Raw genomic sequence first — 12,647 nt, 5'->3', positions numbered from 1 at the left:
AAATTGAAAATTAACTTTTCCAAGACTGATCCCCTGCAGGATAGCCTCACAGAAAAAGGAGCTCCTGAAAAGCACAGAAACTAACTCCAGCCCGGTGTTTATAGCAATCAGTCCCATTCAACCACAAGGCTTGGACCTCAATCTCCCCAACATGCATCACAGGAGAAGGTGCTGCCTCAACTCTGTGTTCTATGATAAACCCCACCAGTGGCAACTGCAGGAATAATCCCTAGCCTCCAGATCACGCCAGGATAGGAGATGATGCCCATTCCCCCAAATACACATCTTTAGCTGGTAGGATAGGGCTAAACCTAAGATTCTGTTATATCATACTGTTTATCCTAGCCATAGTGAAGTGTATGTTTTGCCTGCTGCTTTTCTAATTATGTAGATTAAAAATCCCTCATCTTGAGAGTGTGGGGAGTTGAAGGCAGTTAGAGTTTGCAGAACCAAGTAAAAGAAAGGAGAGAGTGATACAGAAAGATAACCTCAGGGATCTGTAGAAAGTTCCCCTGGAGAATTCATCCAAATTGGTTGGCACATTAGTGTAGGGAAAATTGCCTGAAGCTGGGGAAAGAATCATCCAGAAAGATTAGAGTGAGTGGTGCCTGGTGCTCACACAGACACAGGGATAATGCCTGTTCCCACTAGTCAGGTGGGAAAAAAGCTCCTATAACTCATGGAGCCTAGAGTAGAGTGTTCAGGAAGGTCTTGCCTCAATAATGAGGAATCATTACCCTCAACTGAACACTGCTGATTCCACCTAAGAAATCTTAAAAGCAAGATCGTTAAACGATCAAACTGTTTCCAAGTTGCTTCACTGCAATCCAGAACAGAAGTCAAGAATATAGGAATAAAAAAAAAACTCCAGCATCCAATAAGGTAAAATTTACAATGTCTTACATCCAATCAAATATTTTGACAAAGCATGCAGAAAGAAGGCAGAAAACAGGACCCATTGGGTGAAGAAAAGGCAATCAACTGAAAATGCCCAGAACTGACAAAGATACTAGAATTATCAGACAGGAATATTAGAACAGTCTTATAATTATACTATGTAAGTTCAAAAAGTTAAGTAGGGACATGGGAGATATTTTTAAAAAGATGAAAACTGCAGTATCTAAGATGAAAATTTCAATGGATGGGATTAATGATAGATTAGACATAGCAGAAGAAAAGAAAGCTTAGTGATTAGTAAGAGAAATTATCCAAAATGAAATACGCAGAGAAAAATGAATTTTAAAAAATGAAAAGAGCATCAGTGAGGTGTTGGAACACTTCAAGTGGTCAATATACATGTAATTATAAACCCCAAAGCAGGGGAAAGAACAGAAAAAATACTTGAAGAAATAACTGAAAAATTTACTACTCTGATGAAAACTATAAACCAAAGCATATCATTATCAGTTGCTGAAAACCAGGGATAAAAAAGAAAGCCTTAAAAGCAGCAGCAGAGAAAAAAGGACATGTCACACATACAAGGAGAAGGATAAAATTACATCAGATTTCTTGTCAGAAATTAACAAGATGACAATAAAGCAACATCTTTATAGTAATGAAAGAAAAAAGACAGAGAACCTAGAATTCCATACCCAGCAAGAATGGTTTTCAAAAAATGAAGGTTTTTAGACATAGAAAGGCTAAAAAAAACTAATTATTAACTGAGCTAATAATTGTTGTTAAAGGAATTTTTCAGGCAGAAGGAAGTATATACCAAATGCAAGTATGGCTCTACACAAAGAAAGAAAGAACACCAGAGATGATAAATATATCATGTTGTTGTTGTACAGATATATTTGAAAGATAACTGACAGAGCATACAAAATAAAAGCAAGGTATTCTGGAGTTTATAGCATATGTAAAAATAAATCATAGGGCAGCAGTAGCATAAAGGTTATGGGGGAGAAATGGAAGTCTGTTCTTAAAAGGTTCTTATCCTGTATGTGAAGTCGTATAATATCACTTAATGTATTCGATAAATCCTGAAGCAGCCACTAAAATCTTTAAAAAGTGTTAAGACTTAATGAGCCAACAAAGGAGATAAAATGAGATCACAAAAAATACTCATTAAACCAAAAGAAGGCAGAAAAAGAGGAAAAAGAAACCAAGAATAGACAGGACACATAGACAATAAATAGTGAATGGATAGATTTAAGCCTAAAAAATTAATAACCCATTAAATCTAAATTGCTGTTAACATGCCCCCAAAAAATCAGAGATAGTCACATCGGGTAAAAAAGTGAGACCTAATTATATGCTGCCCTTAAATTGCACTCAAATATAGACAAATGAAATAAATATAAACAAAAAAGCAAATGCATTTTAAAAGATATACCATGTACAAGCAGTCAAAAGAAAGCTGAACAGCTATGTTAATATCAGGCAAAGTAGATCTCAGCACAATTGAATATTACCAAGAAGGTCATTTCGTAATGATTCAGGGGTCAATTAATCAGAGGGCATGACAATTCTAAATGTGAATAATAAATGTTTTAAAATAAATGAAGCAAAACCTTGGAGACTGCAAGAAGAAGTAGAAAAATCACAGGCATATATTTCAATGCCCATTCTCTCAGTAACTGACAGAAATAGAATCAGCAAGGATACAGTAGATTTGAACAATATTAATTTGATTTGATTGACATTTGAGAGCACTTTACGCCCAACTGCAGCAGACCATGTATTATTTTCAGGTGCACAGAGAACATTTATTGAGACAGACCATAGTCTAGGCCATAAAGCACATCACAATAAATTTAGAAGGAATCAAGTCATACATAAGTAAGAAGACATTCAGAATGAGACAGATAATGTCACTACAGATTGAACAGATATGATAAGGATTAAAAGGAAATATTAGAACAACTTTATGCTTTTTGATTCAACCACTTAGATGAAACGCACAAACTTTTTGAAAGTCACAAAGTTCATTGAAGAAGAAACAAGTAACCTGAAAAGTTCATATCAAAGAAAATTGAATCTGTAGTTTTAAAACTTCACATAAAGAAATCACTTGGCCGAGATGAGTTCACTGTTGAAGTCTACCACCTATCAAAAAAATAAGACCAATTCTGCTCCATCTCTACCAGAAAACTGAATGACAAATACTTCTCAACCCAACCTATTAGTCCAAAATTATTCTAATACCAAAACTAGACAAGGACATTACAAGAAAATAAACTATACAGCCCAATATCCATTATAAATATAGTTGCAAAAAATTAACAAAACTTTAGAAAATTCAATTCAATGATATATAAAAAAGAATACATCATGACCAAGTGAGGTTTAACCCAGGAATATATAGTTGGTTTATCATTCAAAAACCAATCAGTGTAATTCATCATATTAACAGACTAAATGAAATAGGAAAACTGTACAAATATCCCAGAAGATGCAGAAAAGTATTTTATCAAATCCAGTATCCATTCCTAATTAAAACTCACATCAAACTAGAAATAGAAGGGAATTTCTTCAGCCCTGAAAAGAGGTATCTACAAAATACTATAGCTAAATCATACTTAATCGTGATTGAACAGTTTTCCTCTAAGATCAGGGAGATGACATTTCTGCTCTTACCACTTCAACTCAACAGTGTACTCTAACCAGTGGAATAAAACAAGAAAAAGAAATGAAAGTCACCCAGATTAGAAAGGAATAAGTAAAACTCTCTTCATTCACAGATGACATGATTACTGGAATCTACAAAAAAGCTACGAGAACTAATAAATGAGTTTTGTGAGTTTGCAGAATACAATATCAAAAAAAAATACAACTGTGTTTCTACATACTACCAATGAACAACTGGAAACCAAAATAAATGAAATAAATGCCATACACATAGCATCAATAAAATATGAACGGAACAAACAATCTGATTTTCAAATAGGCTTAGAACATGAAAGGACATTTCTCGCAAAGAAGACACGCAGATGGCCATCAGGTACATGAAAAGGTGCTCAGCATCACTGATCATCAGGGAAATGCAAATCAAAACCACAAAGTGATACTATCTCACAACAGTTGTCAAAAAGACATGATAAGAAGTGTTGGTGAGGATGTGGAGAAACAGGAGCACTGGTGCACTGCTGGTGGGAATGTAAACAAGAACATGGATGGATCTCAAAGTAAATACACTGAGTAAAATTTTAAAAGCCAGAAAATAAAGAGTACATACCATACAATTCCATTTATATAAAGCTCCATAAAATGCAAACGAATCTTTAGTGACAGAAAGCAGACCAGCTGGTGCCTGGCAGGGAAGAGAGAGGAGTTTATAAAGGATACAAAGAGATTTTAGGGGGTGATGGACTGTCCACTGTCTTAATTGAGGTGATAGTTTCATGGATGTATTAGGTTGACCAGAAAGTTCATTCAGGTTTTCCTATAACACCTTATGGGAAAATTTGAATTAACTTTTTAGCCAACCCAGTATATACACATAAGTCATATTGATCAAACTGTCCACTTCAAATATGTGCAGTTTGCTGTGGGTCAATTATACCTTAATAAATGCATCAACAATTTTTAAAAGGTCCTCGGGTCAAGGACTGGGGTCCCACCGCTGGAGTCTGAAGTCCTCAGCAGGCCCAGTGTGTGGGCCTCACGGCCCTCCATCCTTGTTTGCACACTTGCCTGTACCAAGAGCGAGAGGAGGCTGTCACCTGAGGGAATGCAGAGGCCGTGGTTTCCAAGCTGGCTGGCCTTCAAATTCTCAAAGTGGAGGGAGAGGCCGCCCTGCTCAGAAAACTGGAGCTCCTGGTTTTTCTTAGAGACTGATGAGCAGAATGTGCCAGAAATCCAAGAAGACTTGAGCCCTTTTCACGTGGGCAATGGTGGGAGCAACTGGTCCAGAGAAGGAAACCTCAGGGAGCAGCTTCATCTGCCTCTGAAGTTCCAAATTGTGAGAACCAGGCCCAGACCTGAGAGCTAGTGGCAAAGAGTTATCTCAACTCACCCAGAGGGATCTCTCACTAATGGTTTCATCCCTCAGGGCGGTGGTAAGGTCTCCATCACCAGAGGCATTCTGTTCTGCGCTGGACAACACCATGTTAGGATTCTGTAGAAATAACAGAAACACTGGGGAAGTTGGGCTTCATGACTTTGACGGTCCCTGCCAGGCCTCTAAATCTTTGATTTTCTAAGATCCACATGTGCTCTTTATGATGTACTGACTAAAAGGTTATTATTACCTTGACATTGGGACAATTCCATAAGAAAGACTTGAAAGAAACACACACACACGGTTATTAAAAGCCTCAACTTCAAAAACTCAATTTGCTGAATGTTATTAGCCCTCATCACAGTGCCTCCCACTAGAAGTCTGGAAAGTGATCCTGGAAGAGATGTGCCTGCCTCTAAACTGGAGCTCGGAGGCTGGGGAGCAGATGACAGGAGTTGCTACCCTTATACCAGGAAAAAGTACAGTAGGGGGCTCTTTTCGAAGCTGTAACAGAGTCCAGTGAACCAGCATTCCGATGCCCAGTCCAGCACTCTGCTCCACACGAAAGGAGAGGAACATTCACGGGGACGCATAAAATGGAACCACTGCCCATCTCAGGATGCTCAAGGCACCACGACAGCTAAGACTCTTGAAAGAAGCTGCCTGCAGAGGGCTCCTCCCAGGAAAGCAGACGGGAAGAGACTGACAGAAACTGATCATAAACACAAACACAATTCTCTTAATATTCCTTCAAAATTACTCACGGCCTTTCGGTTCATTTTGGGAATCCATCTATTCGTGACAAAATAGGACAGGCTCTCTCTCGAGGGGGCGCTTTGGTTTCTGCGGTCTAAGGAGAGGACAGAGACTAACCCACCCCGCCCCTTCCCGCCCCCAGCAGTGCTCTCACGTTTCCTTCTGTGGCAATAATGAGATGATCAGGTTCAGAGGGCTGCCGGCAATCAAATTGAGAAACATCAAATAATTCTAGGGCATTTTCTTGCCTCTAATTTCCATTTGTACCTGAGAGGAAATGAACATCTTAACAGCCTGAGAGAGTGAAAACTGTCAGATGCTGTTGCCAGAATGGGAGAGAGAAACAAGAAGCTTTCTGAGCTGGTCGGGGGTGGGGGGTGGGAGGGTCTCCGTCCCATGAAATCTGCAAAGACCTGTGACAGCCAGAGAGGTGGGCTCCTCACAGGGAGGCTGGAAGGGGTCGCTCCACCAGACCTTCTGTGTCTCAGACTTTGGTGGGGGGCAGCCTTGGGGGCCCTGAAGCTCTCAAATCGCAGCCCCACCTCCAACCCTCTCCAGTTCCTTGGTCCAACACACATCTGGCTGCAAGAAGTCTGTCTTGGTTTCCCCTGGCAGGTCCAACCCAGCCCTGCTCCAATAAGGCACTCACCCCTGCCCGCTCCTGCCATCCACCTTCTTCTGGATTCTTCTTCCAACCTTCCTTCCTTATTCCAGGTGCTGATGAGAGTCCGGCTAACAATGGATAAGTCCGAGATCATGCTGTGGAAGCCGTGGTACCCCTGTTCCGGGCTGTGTACCGCCACCTCAACTGAGCCTCCCCAGAAGTGATTTTGCTCCCCACATCTTCTCAGGCTGCTGGCATTTCTTCATCAGCCCATTCCTTGGGGGCAGGCCTTGGGACTGCATCTGGCCTTCTTCTTCAGATGGTTAATGTTATGTGTCTACCCAACTGGCCACAGGATGCCCAGATGAAACGTTATTTCCAGGTTGTCTATTAGGTGTTTTTTTTCTTTCTTTTTTTTTTTTTGCTGAGCCACAAAGCTTGCGGGATCTTAGTTCCCCAACCAAGGACCAAACCCGTGCCCCTGGCAGTGGGAGCACTGAGTCCCAATCACTGGACCACCAGGGAACTCCCCACATGAAGTTGTTTCCAATGAGATCAGCATCTGCATCAGGGGACTCAGTATAAGTTGACCTGCCCTCCCCAGTGTGGCTAGGCAACATCTAAGCCACTGAGGCTCTAAATAGAATAAAAGGCTGAGGAAGCAGGAATTCGCCCCTTTTTGTTTCTCTGCCTCACAGCTTCAGCAGGCATATCTCATCTTCTCCTGTCCCTGGCCTGGGACTTATCCCACTAGCTCCCCTGGTTCCTAGGCCTTCAGACTCAGACTGAATTACACCACTGCTCTTCCAGGTCTCTGGCTTGCAGACAGTAGATCGTGGGGCTTCTCTGGCCACATAATTGCTTGAGCTAACTTCTTTTTTTGTTTAATATATATTTATTTTATTTGGCCGGACCATGTCTTAGTTATAGCACACAGGATCTTCAATCTTTGTTTTGGCATGCAAGGTCTCTAGTTGTAGCCCATGGGATCTAGTTCCCTGACCAAGGATCAAACCCAGGCCCCCTGCACTGGGAGTGTGGGTACTTAGCCACTGGACCACCAGAGAAGGCCCTAAGCTAACTTCTTTTAATCAATATTCCCAACTTCCTATTGGTTCTCTTTCTCTTGAGAACCCTGACAGTCCACCTACCTCCCTACCTGGCAGGTCCATGTTGCTGAGACCCTCTTGTTCCATCTCAAATTCAAGTTCTCCAGCCCAGGATGCCCACACGTGGGACAGGTATGGGTCATTGCTCCCCTCTGTCCTGGTTTGGTGCTGAGTCAGGTGTGAGCATATAAAGTTACCAGGACATTTATTTCCAAAGCCGACTGTCGAATCTTCTCTTTAAAAAAAAAAAAGAAAATGCAGGTGAAAAAAAAAAATTCTGATGTAGGTCTTTGGTGAAACAAATCAACAACCCAAGCCTAGACTTCTGTGTAAGAAAGAGAAGATGCACTTGCCAGTCTTGACAGAGCTGTTTGCACTAATTTCGATTCAATGACCTCAAAATACACATGATTCATCAGAGTATCTGGGGTTGCTGGTTCCAAGACGTAGGTGATCCAAGTGACACACAGGGCAGACCCCCAATCAAGACACATTCTCCACAAAGTACCACCTAGAGGTTGCTGCAGTGTGTGGAGTGGGGCTCAGTTGGATTGGGGGGAGCTCTTCCCATATATATGCCATGCCCTTGCAGTGGGACACGCTCTGAGGAATCCTTCCTCCCCTTCTCCTCTGGCAGCAGGTATAGTAACATCTCCTTGTACTTAAACAGACTCCTTGGTCTACAGACCCTTTAGTCTTAGGACATTCTGCCTTCATCTTTACCTTAGGTAACAAAGCTACAGAAGATAAGATGAGGTTTCTGAGGTCCGAGGAGGAAGTAAAAATTGCTTCCCTCATCCCTTTCGAGGATTTTCCAGTTTCTGTTCCCAAATGTATGTTGCTATGGTGATGGGAGGAACGGCTGCCAAGAGTGGGAGATGGTGACAAGTTGCAATGGGAAATAGGGTTTTGAAGGTTTAATGAGTCTTCTCCAAAATGTACTCCTTTTAACAACCTAGCAGGCATCCCATGATCCAATGGGCAAGTAAGAAAACCTCCTTAGAGTTTTCAACATATAAATCTCCGTCTTCTCTGCATGACCAGCAGCATCTGTATTGGTCTGATTTTGCCATGCGGTGCTGCGCCATAGCAATTTTCTGGTGTGCACTTGTTTCAGTCGTGTCTGACACTGTGCGACCCCATGGACTGTAGCCCAGCAGGCTCCTCTGCCCATGGGATTCTCCAGGCAAGAATACTGGAGTGGGTTGCCATTTCCTCCTCCAGGGGATCTTCCCGACCCAGGGATCAAACCTGCGTCTCCTGTGGCTTCTGCACTGCAGGTGGACCTTTTACCACTGAGCCACCTGGGGAAGCCCAAAGTATGTCGTATCTGTTCATATACCACTGGCCAAAGTAAGTCCAACAGCCAAGCCAGAAGCCAGCGGGACAGGAAGGGTATCTATCCCTCCCATGGAGGAGACAATGGGGAGGATGCTCAAGAGATGGGCCCAGAGAAGGGCAGTGAGTATGTGGACAAATCATGTAAACTACCGCGGCCCTCAAGGAAGACACGGTCCCTTGAAAGAGGGTCCTGGTCTGCAGACACCACGTATCAGGGCAAAAAATATCAAAGGTACAAAATTTTTTTTAAGCCACTGGAAGAGAACTGTGATACAGATATTATGAGTCATTCAGAAATGTTCTCGCTGCAGATCGGTAAAAGGAAAAATCGGTCCCGCTCAAACTCAGAAAACCGTTCAGGGCCTTTCAAAAACCAGGAGAGGTGCTCAGGCATTTTGAAAGAGGCCATTAGTGATAGATGTGGCAAGTTACCCCTGACTTATTAAAAAAGAGAATGATTTTAGAAATGAGCCCATTAGGAAGGACTTGTGAGATATTAGGGCCCCAAGAACTGGTTAAATAGGAGGGAGGGGAAGTAATGAGGGAGGTCAGAAATCTATTATTTGGTGACTCTGCCAAAGGAAATCATTCCTATGATTACTCTTCACGCCGGTGATAATGACTTTGCAAGAGGTCTGCCCAGAGCTGGGCACTGTCAGGGAAGGTGACGGGGACACAGTGTCTTTCTGCAGGGGGAGGTGAGGCAAACATGTAGACCAATAAAGGACAACTCCACATGCAATGGACCATATGACACTTGTATACAAAGGGGCAGCTCCCTGGGGTGGCGGGCACGGAGGGCCCCCAAGGGGCCCTACTATCTTGGACATGGGTTGAAGGGTGAACAGTTAATCCTTTTATAAGGGAGAGTGGGAGGGGACTCCAGGTGAGGGAACCTTGGGACTTCCCTGGTGGTCCAATGGTCCTTGCTTTCAATGCAGGTGACTTGAGTTCAATCCCTGGTCAGGGAACTAAGATCCCACATGTTCCATGGTGCAGCCAAAAAAAAAAAAAAAAAGGTGAGGTTACCTCGAAGATAGTTGGCTAAACAAGCTCTGGGGAGAACCCAGGGTTGGAGCCATCCACGTGGAAGTGATCAAGACCTGAGGGGGCGAGGAAGGCTGAGGTCACAGTGTGGGGTCGAGAGAAAGGGGAGATGGAAAGCCTGGGTGAGAATCACCTGGGCCATCAGGAGGTGCCAGTGGAGGGGGAGGGGAAAGCAAAGCAGTTCTGGGACCGGAAGCTAGAGAGTCAAATGGGATGCAGGGAAGCATCAGTTGGACTTGAGGTTGAGGCATCCCCGGGGACTATGCTGAACTGGATTCAGTGGCATGAGCAGAACAGATGAGGCAGAGAACTAACTGGAGGTGAGAAAGGGGATTTCTTCACCTTGCCTGACTTTTTATTCATCAGGATGGAAAAAACAAAGCTTGATTTCAGGGGAAATTTTCCAATTGTTGCTTGGGGGAAACATGAAATGACTAGGGACATGCTCATGAAATAGAGAATGTGCTGGAAAGCTTTTTAACCATGGAAGGAGGGTGGCGGGGGCTTTGGCACGCCGGGAGAAGGGAGCCCACCCCGCACATGAAGAAGCACCCCGATGCCTGCCTCCCCACCCCCACAATGTCCACACCCTACCAGGTCAGAGAAGTGGTGGATTAATGAGAGAAAATCTAAAAGCATTATAAACACACTTTATTTCTAGTCATGTTTGTGTGAGGCAGTGATGGGGGGAAGGGCAGCGTATTTCTTATTTTCCAATAAAATTAAACACACAGGATCTTTGGTAAACAGCACAGTAAAAGGAGCATGCAGGGATGAGGGCTTGATGTGACTTTCTCTTGGTTTTTAATGAAATAAGTTTTAGTCCTCTCTTCACCCCCTGCCCTGCAGCAGACAGCATCGCTATTCCACCCCACGCGTAATATCTATAACATGATGAATTACATCAGCACCCTCTCCTCCTGCAAGATGGGCTGACTCTTTCGGAGGGGATGTGGGGAAGAGTGGGGTAGGATGCTGGGGCCAAAGAAATGACCAATTTGAGATTCTGAGTCATGAACTGTCATAATTAGGAGGCAGACAGAGTGTGCTGCTGCTGCTGTATTTTCTGCCTGTTCCTTGTAAAAGCTTCGGGAATTAAAATAATAGGCGTAAAAAAAAAACAACAGCCAGCTAGGGCTCTACCTAATGGCCAGCACAGGGCCCGTTAGCAGCAGACAGACCCAGACAGACCTCTGGCCGACTGGTCCTGGAGAAGATAGATTGAAATGTCACCTCCGGGAACCTCCCCCTCTGTCCCAGGAAAAGGAACAAGAAAAAAACCCAAAATGAGAGAACCCTTCTTACTCCTGGGAACAAACCAGGGATGAGTCCCTGCCAGGAAGGGTTTGGGAATTGGGATGACCTCCTGGGGAAGGATAACTTTGTGATCACAAACCCAACTGCTCAAGGACAAACACCCAACTCTTGACCACCCTCTTAGGAAAGCAGGGTCCTGCTGAGATGATTGATGGGAGTAGGGTAGGCCTGGGAAGAGGGGAGGCTGGCTGAGGGAAGGGAAATTGCCTGCTCTGTGAACCAGACGGCCCGCCATGGTGACAACCCCACATCACCAGCATTCTCCATCAGCAAGAGCCTGGCCTGGCCCTGCTCACAACAAAACCACCATTTCATACTTAGGTGACCTGAGAAGGGGGCAGAAGGGAAGGCTGGGTTGGGAAGCTCAACCTTCTTGCCTTTTAGGTCTCTACCCATCAACCCCAGGAAATTTGTTTTTTAATATTTATTTGGCTGTGCCAGGTCTTAGATGCAGCACGTGGGATCTTTAGCTGCTGCATGGGAATTCTTAGTTGAGTGCGGCATGTGGGATCTAGTTCCCTGACCAGGGATTGAACCTGGGCCGCCTGCATTGGGAGTACGGAGTCTTAGCCACTGAACCACCAGGGAAGTCCCAACAATTCCAGCATTTTTTTATAGCCCTTGTGGACGAAGACTTTTGAAAGAGTTACTTTGGGTACCCAGCTTTCTGACTCCCCTCCTCCTTGCAGGGTGCTGAGAGGTGCGTCAGACCCAACATTGAGTTGCATCCTGCCCACCCCCCGACACACACACATCTCACTCCTCCAACGTACCTTCCAAAGGCAAGACTCAGCAGGAGATGAATAGAAGGGGCTGACTTCTCATTGGTCCAAAAAGTCCAGTGGCCATGAAGGGTGGGAGCTGCCAAGGCTACATCTCCCCCTCTTCCTGCTCATACAATCCCAATTTTGCTCAAGTACCAGGTGGAGATGGTTCTGGCCACAGAGATGTACAGAGAAGTCTGCTGGAGGCTTCTGGGAAAGGCATTCACCCTCTGAAGGGCAAGAGCCAAGCAAGTATAAAGTTTTTTGCTGCCCTGGCTTCCCTGCCTTTGAATGTGGCTGTCACGCCTGGAGCTATGATGACTCTATCGTGTGGACAGTAAAATGGAAAGAGAAAGAACTGGAGTCCTGTTGGTATCATTGAGCCACCAAAGAAAATGCAGAGGACACCTCCAGATGCCGTACTATGTGAGACGATTAAGTGCCTGCTGTGCTTAATGACCATTGACGCGGGATTGTTACCTGCAGCCAAACGCACCCTGATGGACCTGTGTGGTCTCCTCTTCCGATCAGCCCATCACTGATGCTTACGCTTGCCCATCTCTAGTTCAGATGCTCCCCGGGTACCCAGCTTGAGAGTTTCCCCTGTGCCTCCTGGGTCAGCCGGCCGTTAAGAGCAAGTGGTGGCAAACCTTAGGACTCAGAATGGAACCTGGGGTAACCCTGGCTCATGGCCAGGCCAGCTGAGACTGTGGGAGTCCGAAGACTTGGGGTTCCAAAGAGAAAACTAGGGGGAGGTTGCCATCATG

General features: G+C 44.4%; 1 non-coding gene across 1 annotated transcript; it reads right to left on the bottom strand.

Moving 5' to 3' along the window:
* Window positions 1-11,631: 11,631 nt before the first annotated feature.
* On the bottom strand, window positions 11,632-11,704 carry TRNAG-CCC (transfer RNA glycine (anticodon CCC)). Its single transcript has one exon. It is a non-coding gene; the product is annotated as a tRNA-Gly (tRNA).
* Window positions 11,705-12,647: the final 943 nt, after the last annotated feature.

Source organism: Dama dama, chromosome 10 (assembly GCF_033118175.1).
Source record: "Dama dama isolate Ldn47 chromosome 10, ASM3311817v1, whole genome shotgun sequence".
Taxonomy (NCBI): domain Eukaryota; kingdom Metazoa; phylum Chordata; class Mammalia; order Artiodactyla; family Cervidae; genus Dama; species Dama dama.
Note: the sequence above shows the minus strand (reverse complement) of the source record. Positions and strands in the feature narration are given on the sequence as shown.